The 8,045-nt window shown below is 31.9% G+C and overlaps 1 long non-coding RNA gene across 1 annotated transcript; it reads right to left on the bottom strand.

The window, feature by feature from the left end:
- Positions 1 to 4,956: 4,956 nt before the first annotated feature.
- Positions 4,957 to 7,801, bottom strand: LOC111891858 (uncharacterized). The gene is made up of 4 exons (XR_008224008.1): positions 7,407 to 7,801; positions 5,587 to 5,832; positions 5,414 to 5,488; positions 4,957 to 5,279 (listed from the first exon to the last, which is right to left on the bottom strand). It is a non-coding gene; the product is annotated as an uncharacterized LOC111891858 (long non-coding RNA).
- Positions 7,802 to 8,045: the final 244 nt, after the last annotated feature.

Raw genomic sequence — 8,045 nt, forward strand, 5'->3', positions numbered from 1 at the left:
TTCAATTAAGTTCTATCACTACAAGAAAATTCATAAATTGCTACGGAAAGTTACTATGAAATAAAAACCCGTTGCTATTTTACTACGGAATACGCTACGAAACGACTTGTCGTAGCTATTTTGCTATATAAATGGTTACGAAATTGCATTTTGTAGCTAAATCTTAAGTAGCTACATAAAGTTGTTACATAATCTAAATTTATAGTTATTTTACTACGGAATATGTTACAAAATGGTTGGTTGTAACTAATTTGCTACGGAAATGGCTACGGAATTGCATTCCGTAGCTAAATCTTGAATAGTTGATACGGAATTAAAATCCGTAGCTAGTTTACTACAAATAATGTTACAAATTTTTTGGTTGTAGCTAGTTCTCTATGAAACTTGTTACAAAATCCATGTATGTAGCTAGTTGGCTACATAATTGGCTACGAAATAAAAATACGTAGCTAGTTAGCTATGGAATTGGGATCCGTAGCTATTTTGCTAGGAAAATTTGCTACAAAATAAAATTTTGTAGCTAATCTATTATGGAACTTGTTACAAAAAGGTGAATTTGCAAAATAGCTACGAAATCAAAATCCATTGGTATTTGGCTACGGAAAATTCCGTAGTCAAGTAGTTATGAAATATGTTTTCGTAGCAAATATTAAAAATACACAATTATCTTTGAAAACTCAACAACAAAAATAAAATATTATTTTTAGTTGCTTTGAAAATTTAATTATAATATAATTTCTGCATTATAAATATTTTGTAATTTTTAAATGTTGATGACATTCATTTGCTAATTTTCGTATAATAATATTATCCCCATATTTTTTAGGCTTTGAAAATTATTACCCCTAAATCAAAATTTATTTACCTCAGTCTTGTACCGGCTTTTTCTAAAAAAAAAAATTGTTTTATTTTGGTTTTTTAGTAAAAAAAATAAAGAAAAGAGAAAGAATCCTTTGATGAACTTGAGCCATGACGTTTGTTTCAATGTTTTATTAAGGGTAAATTAGTAAATCCACACAAATCTACTTCCTAGGGGTGAGCGCGGTGCGGTTCGGTGCGGTTATTAGCCAAAACCTCACCACTAACCGCAAATGCGGTTAATTCATTTTCAAAACCGCATGGTGCGGTTATTTTTGCGGTGCGGTTAAGCGGTTATTTTTGCGGTGCGGTTTTATTTTTTCTATGTTGCGGTTATTAACCGCATGGATTTGATGCGGTTATTTTGTGTGGTTTTTAACCATAGTTTAGAGCTCAAATAGTTTTAAGAGTTCAAACATATTACTTGTAATAATAATAAAAACCATAAGGTATAATACAATTAACTATTTAACTTAAACCACAAACAACTAATATCTTAAAAACATTAAATCAATAGTAATTAACAATAAATATCTTAAAATTGTCTAATTTCATCCTTTTTTCAAAGTTAAACATAAGAAAAAACCAACACTTTTGTCTTCTAGTATTTTATCTGTTTTTCATTCATGAAATTTGTCTTATTTTTAATATTTAATAAACTAATTATTGATAAAAAACTGTATATAATATATGCGGTGCGGTGCGGTTTTTTTGCGGTTTTTGGAAATTAATAACCGCACCGCACCGCAAATTTGCGGTTTTTGAAAAACAGAAAACCTCACCATCGGTTTTTATTGTGGTTGTGGTTTTTCGGTTGCGGTTTATGGGGTTTTTGCGGTTATTTTTAGTTGCGGTGTGGTTTTTGCTCACCCCTACTACTTCCTACCAACCCCAAATTAGAGGTGTCCCGTTCAAACCCATCGTCGTCGGACGCCGATCGCATCTCTCCCTCTCTCAACTTGCCGCCGCTGTTGCTCAGCTACCCATCACGTCGTCGTTAAAATACCAGTGGAAGCTATTTGGTAAAAATACGCCAAATGTGAAACTGGGTAAAATTTGCCACTTCGCATAAACTGTAGGGATTCGAATTGAAAATTCTACATACTTCACAAAACTTTACTCCTATTGCGAAAGTGGGTAGTAACTGCCAAAACACTGAAACTGTAAGGACCATATGCAAACACTTTTCTTTCTTTGCCAAATTTGTTACTAGATGCGAATGAACAAACCACACAGCAGTAGCAAAGCAAAGCATCAACAACCCCAATAGCTGATCGTGGATGCGAACTCAATTTTGACCCGAAGTATAAGCATTCAATGCGAAACCCGATCGTCCCCAAGGAATTTAACGTCCCTGTTGTGAACAACCAAAATCAGTTGAACCTTATTTGACTCCAAAAAGTCAAATCCAAATCGAATTCATCAATTCGTTCATATAAGCGAACTGAACACCAAGTTAATCGATTTTGCATTCTCCCTACACATATCGAAATCAACTCCGTTCGTCCCAATACAAGCATCTTTTCAAGCAAATCTAAAGCTCCTGGGGATTTCGCATTCACCAGGTAACATTCTTCTCTCTTCTTTTTGCTCTATTTTCTCATTCTATCATCCAATGGATCAGAGGATATTGATCTCTCCATTAGATTATTCAACATAAATAAGTCATAAGTTTCTTATTTGCTCAAATTTATTTTTTTTGCAATCGATTATCTACTTGCAATGCAGATTTGGTTGAACAGTTCTTAACTTTTATGTGGTAGTGGAGAAAATCAATCGATTGAGTCAAATTGTTTGCCAATTTAGTGGTTTCACGCTTGATTGCTGAGAAAAAATATACGATTTTTGATCGGCATTTACATGAACCAATTTCTAATTAGTGATGACATTGCTCTTGATTATAGTTCCTCTACTTGGAATATCGTATGTCTATTCGGGATTTGTGATTAGTTTGTTTGATTATAGTCTTCTGAAATCTTTTACCATGTTTATTCGTCAAATCAATGTCTCTTGGACTTGTAGCTATTTTTGTACTACATTCACCATTCCTAACTAGAGTCCATTTATGTAATTTGTGAGGATACCTGTGATTTTTTACTTCGTATTTTGGGATGATTATTAGGACTCCAATTGTAAGGGAGTATTAGAATTAGGGAGCATTTTGTGAATTCATTAATGTTGTGGTAGCACAAGATGAGCCAACAACTGATGATTGAGTCATGTTATGACCAAAGTCCCTCTGTAGGAAGTTTCTGAAAGGGCTAATCTGATTCTGATCATCATTAGTTTTGAAACAAAGATCAACATCCATGTTTTGAAAACTCTGGTGAGCAGTTGAGACATCCAACTGATTACTTCCATTGCTTTCCATTTCTGTCAATGCAAGTAAATCTATATAAGTCGATAGTTGTTTGTTCCTGTGCTCATGTAATCATCAGACCCTGCTCAAGCATTGTGAATTATACACAATAATGGGTAATAATTGCAATACTGAGCTTCATAAGTTTATGCAGTAACTATGCTTTTGTGTGGTACATCACATTACAAACACCTCACTTATATTTTCTTTTTTACCTTAAACACATTTTTAACGCACTCATTATCTCCATTCTTCATGAATATGGTACTATAATCAACATTGTTTTGTATTATCATTCTAGAACCAACCGGAGAAGAAGCACTAAATTCTTAATTAACCTTTTAGTGATTGAAACATATTAATGTCTCCCATATGGAGTTGGTAAAGGGTTAATCTTATGATTCTAAGAGGCAACAATAAACTGATTTCTTAAATAAAGTCTGCAACAATAATACATGTTCTTGGTCATTCACTCATGCTGGTAAGATTTATGTTCTTCGTAAATTAAAAGATGTTTGAGGACAATTTAGTAATTTTGCTTTTTTTTTTTTTTTTTAACTTTCTAGATGAAATTTGTCATGTCTATGTTTTAAAATCTACTCACATGGAAAAAGGAAAAAACATAATTTTGGATGCAAAAACAGATTACCCAGTAGCCTGTAATGTTATGGTATTTATCTTCCTTAACATATCTTGTGCAAAAAACATATTTTTGTTGTTTTATTTATTTATTTTATTTAATATGCTTTTTGTTACAAGGAAACTCTTCTTGTTCATGAAGAGATGCTGCAAAATGGTGATGTTAATGAACTTCTCATTGAACTTCAAACTAAAGGCATGATTTTTGCTCTTTTAATGTTCAAATTGTGGGAAATAGCCTTATACTTTAGTCACACTACTAAATAGGCAACGTACTTTTTCTTTTACCCACAATGGAATAGGGATACATAAAAGAAGTTGAGGTTGATGAAGATCGGTCTGAGTGGGACCGATTACAATGTTGAGGTAAACACATTTTTTTATTTATAAAATTGAGTTCATTTGCAACAAAATCAACGTAAGATGGAGATCTAATTTTTATATAGTTTCTTTGTTTGTAACAGAAAAAAAAAGAAAATCAAGAAAGTTATTGAGAGGTACTGGAAGTGGGATCTCACTAACAATACACAACATATATGGGTAATTTACAAATCATTGAATTTAAAGTTTATGTTTTTAAAATAATATTCAAGTTTTTTGGATATATGTAACGTTTTTTTTTTTTTTTTTTTTTTTTTTTTTTTTTTTTTTTTTTTGCAGCTTAGAAATCCTAAAAAAGTTATAAAATAGGAATATCATGATATCTACAAGAAGACGATTAATGAGTACCTAGAATCTAAGACTATATGGCAAATGTGTCTTCAATTCATATGATTTTGATGGAAAATTGGTAAGATTAATAGCAATGTACTTTTGCAGGATAAAATAATTTATTTTTTTTATTTTTACTTTTAACCGTTTTCTTTTTCTTTTTATATTTTCTTTAGCTTCCACGGTACCTAAGTTTTGTGACACGTGTTATTGACTCCAATGATCTTCCCTTTAATGTATCAAATGAAATCCTCCAAGAAAGTGGTACGTGTTGTAAGTGTAGTTATTATTGCTACGGAACTGTAATTCCATAGCTAAACATAAATAACCATTTTTGTAATTATACTTGACAATTTTATCAAATAAATCAAAATATAAATGCACTTACAACACGTACCACTTTCTTGGAGGATTTCATTTGATACATTAAAGGGAAGATCATTGGAGTCAATAACACGTGTCACAAAACTTAGGTACCGTGGAAGCTAAAGAAAATATAAAAAGAAAAAGAAAACGGTTAAAAGTAAAAATAAAAAAAATAAATTATTTTATCCCGCAAAAGTACATTGCTATTAATCTTACCAATTTTCCATCAAAATCATATGAATTGAAGACACATTTGCCATATAGTCTTAGATTCTAGGTACTCATTAATCGTCTTCTTGTAGATATCATGATATTCCTATGTTATAACTTTTTTAGGATTTCTAAGCTGCAAAAAAAAAAAAAAAAAAAAAAAAAAAAAAAAAAAAAAAAAAAAAAAAAAAAAAAAACGTTACATATATCCAAAAAACTTGAATATTATTTTAAAAACATAAACTTTAAATTCAATGATTTGTAAATTACCCATATATGTTGTGTATTGTTAGTGAGATCCCACTTCCAGTACTTCTCAATAACTTTCTTGATTTTCTTTTTTTTCTGTTACAAACAAAGAAACTATATAAAAATTAGATCTCCATCTTACGTTGATTTTGTTGCAAATGAACTCAATTTTATAAATAAAAAAATGTGTTTACCTCAACATTGTAATCGGTCCCACTCAGACCGATCTTCATCAACCACAACTTCTTTTATGTATCCCTATTCCATTGTGGGTAAAAGAAAAAGTATGTTGCCTATTTAGTAGTGTGACTAAAGTACAAGGCTATTTCCCACAATTTGAACATTAAAAGAGCAAAAATCATGCCTTTAGTTTGAAGTTCAATGAGAAGTTCATTAACATCACCATTTTGCAGCAACTCTTCACGAACAAGAAGAGTTTCCTTGTAACAAAAAGCATATTAAATAAAATAAATAAATAAAACAACAAAAATATGTTTTTTACACAAGATATGTTAAGGAAGATAAATACCATAACATTACAGGCTACTGGGTAATCTGTTTTTGCATCCAAAATTATGTTTTTTCCTTTTTCCATGTGAGTAGATTTTAAAACATAGACATGACAAATTTCATCTAGAAAGTTAAAAAAAAAAAAAAAAAAAAAAAAAAAAAAAAAAAAAAGCAAAATTACTAAATTGTCCTCAAACATCTTTTAATTTACGGAGAACATAAATCTTACCGGCATGAGTGAATGACCAAGAACATGTATTATTGTTGCAGACTTTATTTAAGAAATCAGTTTATTGTTGCCTCTTAGAATCATAAGATTAACCCTTTACCAACTCCATATGGGAGACATTAATATGTTTCAATCACTAAAAGGTTAATTAAGAATTTAGTGCTTCTTCTCCGGTTGGTTCTAGAATGATAATACAAAACAATGTTGATTATAGTACCATATTCATGAAGAATGGAGATAATGAGTGCGTTAAAAATGTGTTTAAGGTAAAAAAGAAAATATAAGTGAGGTGTTTGTAATGTGATGTACCACACAAAAGCATAGTTACTGCATAAACCTATGAAGCTCAGTATTGCAATTATTACCCATTATTGTGTATAATTCACAATGCTTGAGCAGGGTCTGATGATTACATGAGCACAGGAACAAACAACTATCGACTCATATAGATTTACTTGCATTGACAGAAATGGAAAGCAATGGAAGTAATCAGTTGGATGTCTCAACTGCTCACCAGAGTTTTCAAAACATGGATGTTGATCTTTGTTTCAAAACTAATGATGATCAGAATCAGATTAGCCCTTTCAGAAACTTCCTACAGAGGGACTTTGGTCATAACATGACCCAATCATCAGTTGTTGGCTCATCTTGTGCTACCACAACATTAATGAATTCACAAAATGCTCCCTAATTCTAATACTCCCTTACAATTGGAGTCCTAATAATCATCCCAAAATAAGAAGTAAAAAATCACAGGTATCCTCACAAATTACATAAATGGACTCTAGTTAGGAATGGTGAATGTAGTACAAAAATAGCTACAAGTCCAAGAGACATTGATTTGACGAATAAACATGGTAAAAGATCTCAGAAGACTATAATCAAACAAACTAATCACAAATCTCGAATAGACATACGATATTCCAAGCAGAGGAACTATAATCAAGAGCAATGTCATCACTAATTAGAAATTGGTTCATGTAAATGCCGATCAAAAATTGTATATTTTTTCTCAGCAATCAAGCGTGAAACCACTAAATTGGCAAACAATTTGACTCAATCGATTGATTTTCTCCACTACCACATAAAAGTTAAGAACTGTTCAACCAAATCTGCATTGCAAGTAGATAATCGATTGCAAAAAAAATAAATTTGAGCAAATAAGAAACTTATGACTTATTTATGTTGAATAATCTAATGGAGAGATCAATATCCTCTGATCCATTGGATGATAGAACGAGAAAATAGAGCAAAAAGAAGAGAGAAGAATGTTACCTGGTGAATGCGAAATCCCCAGGAGCTTTAGATTTGCTTGAAAAGATGCTTGTATTGGGACGAACGGAGTTGATTTCGATATGTGTAGGGAGAATGAGAAATCGATTAACATGGTGTTCAGTTCGCTTATATGAACGAATTGATGAATTCGATTTGGATTTGACTTTTTGGAGTCAAATAAGGTTCAACTGATTTTGGTTGTTCACAGCAGAGACGTTAAATTCCTTGGGGACGATCGGGTTTCGCATTGAATGCTTATACTTCGGGTCAAAATTGAGTTCGCATCTACGATCAGCTATTGGGGTTGTTGATGCTTTGCTTTGCTACTGCTGTGTGGTTTGTTCATTCGCATCTAGTAACAAATTTGGCGAAGAAAGAAAAGTGTTTGCATATGGTCCTTATAGTTTCAGTGTTTTGGCAGTTACTACCCACTTTCGCAATAGGAGTAAAGTTTTGTGAAGTACGCAGAATTTTCTATTCGAATCCCTACAGTTTATGCGAAGTGGCAAATTTTACCCAGTTTCACATTTGGCGTATTTTTACCAAATAGCTTCCTCTGGTATTTTAACGACGACGTGATGGGTAGCTGAGCAACAGCGGCGGCAAGTTGAGAGAGGGAGAGATGCGATCGGCGTCCGA

Source organism: Lactuca sativa, chromosome 5 (genome assembly GCF_002870075.4).
Source record: "Lactuca sativa cultivar Salinas chromosome 5, Lsat_Salinas_v11, whole genome shotgun sequence".
Lineage (NCBI taxonomy): Eukaryota > Viridiplantae > Streptophyta > Magnoliopsida > Asterales > Asteraceae > Lactuca > Lactuca sativa.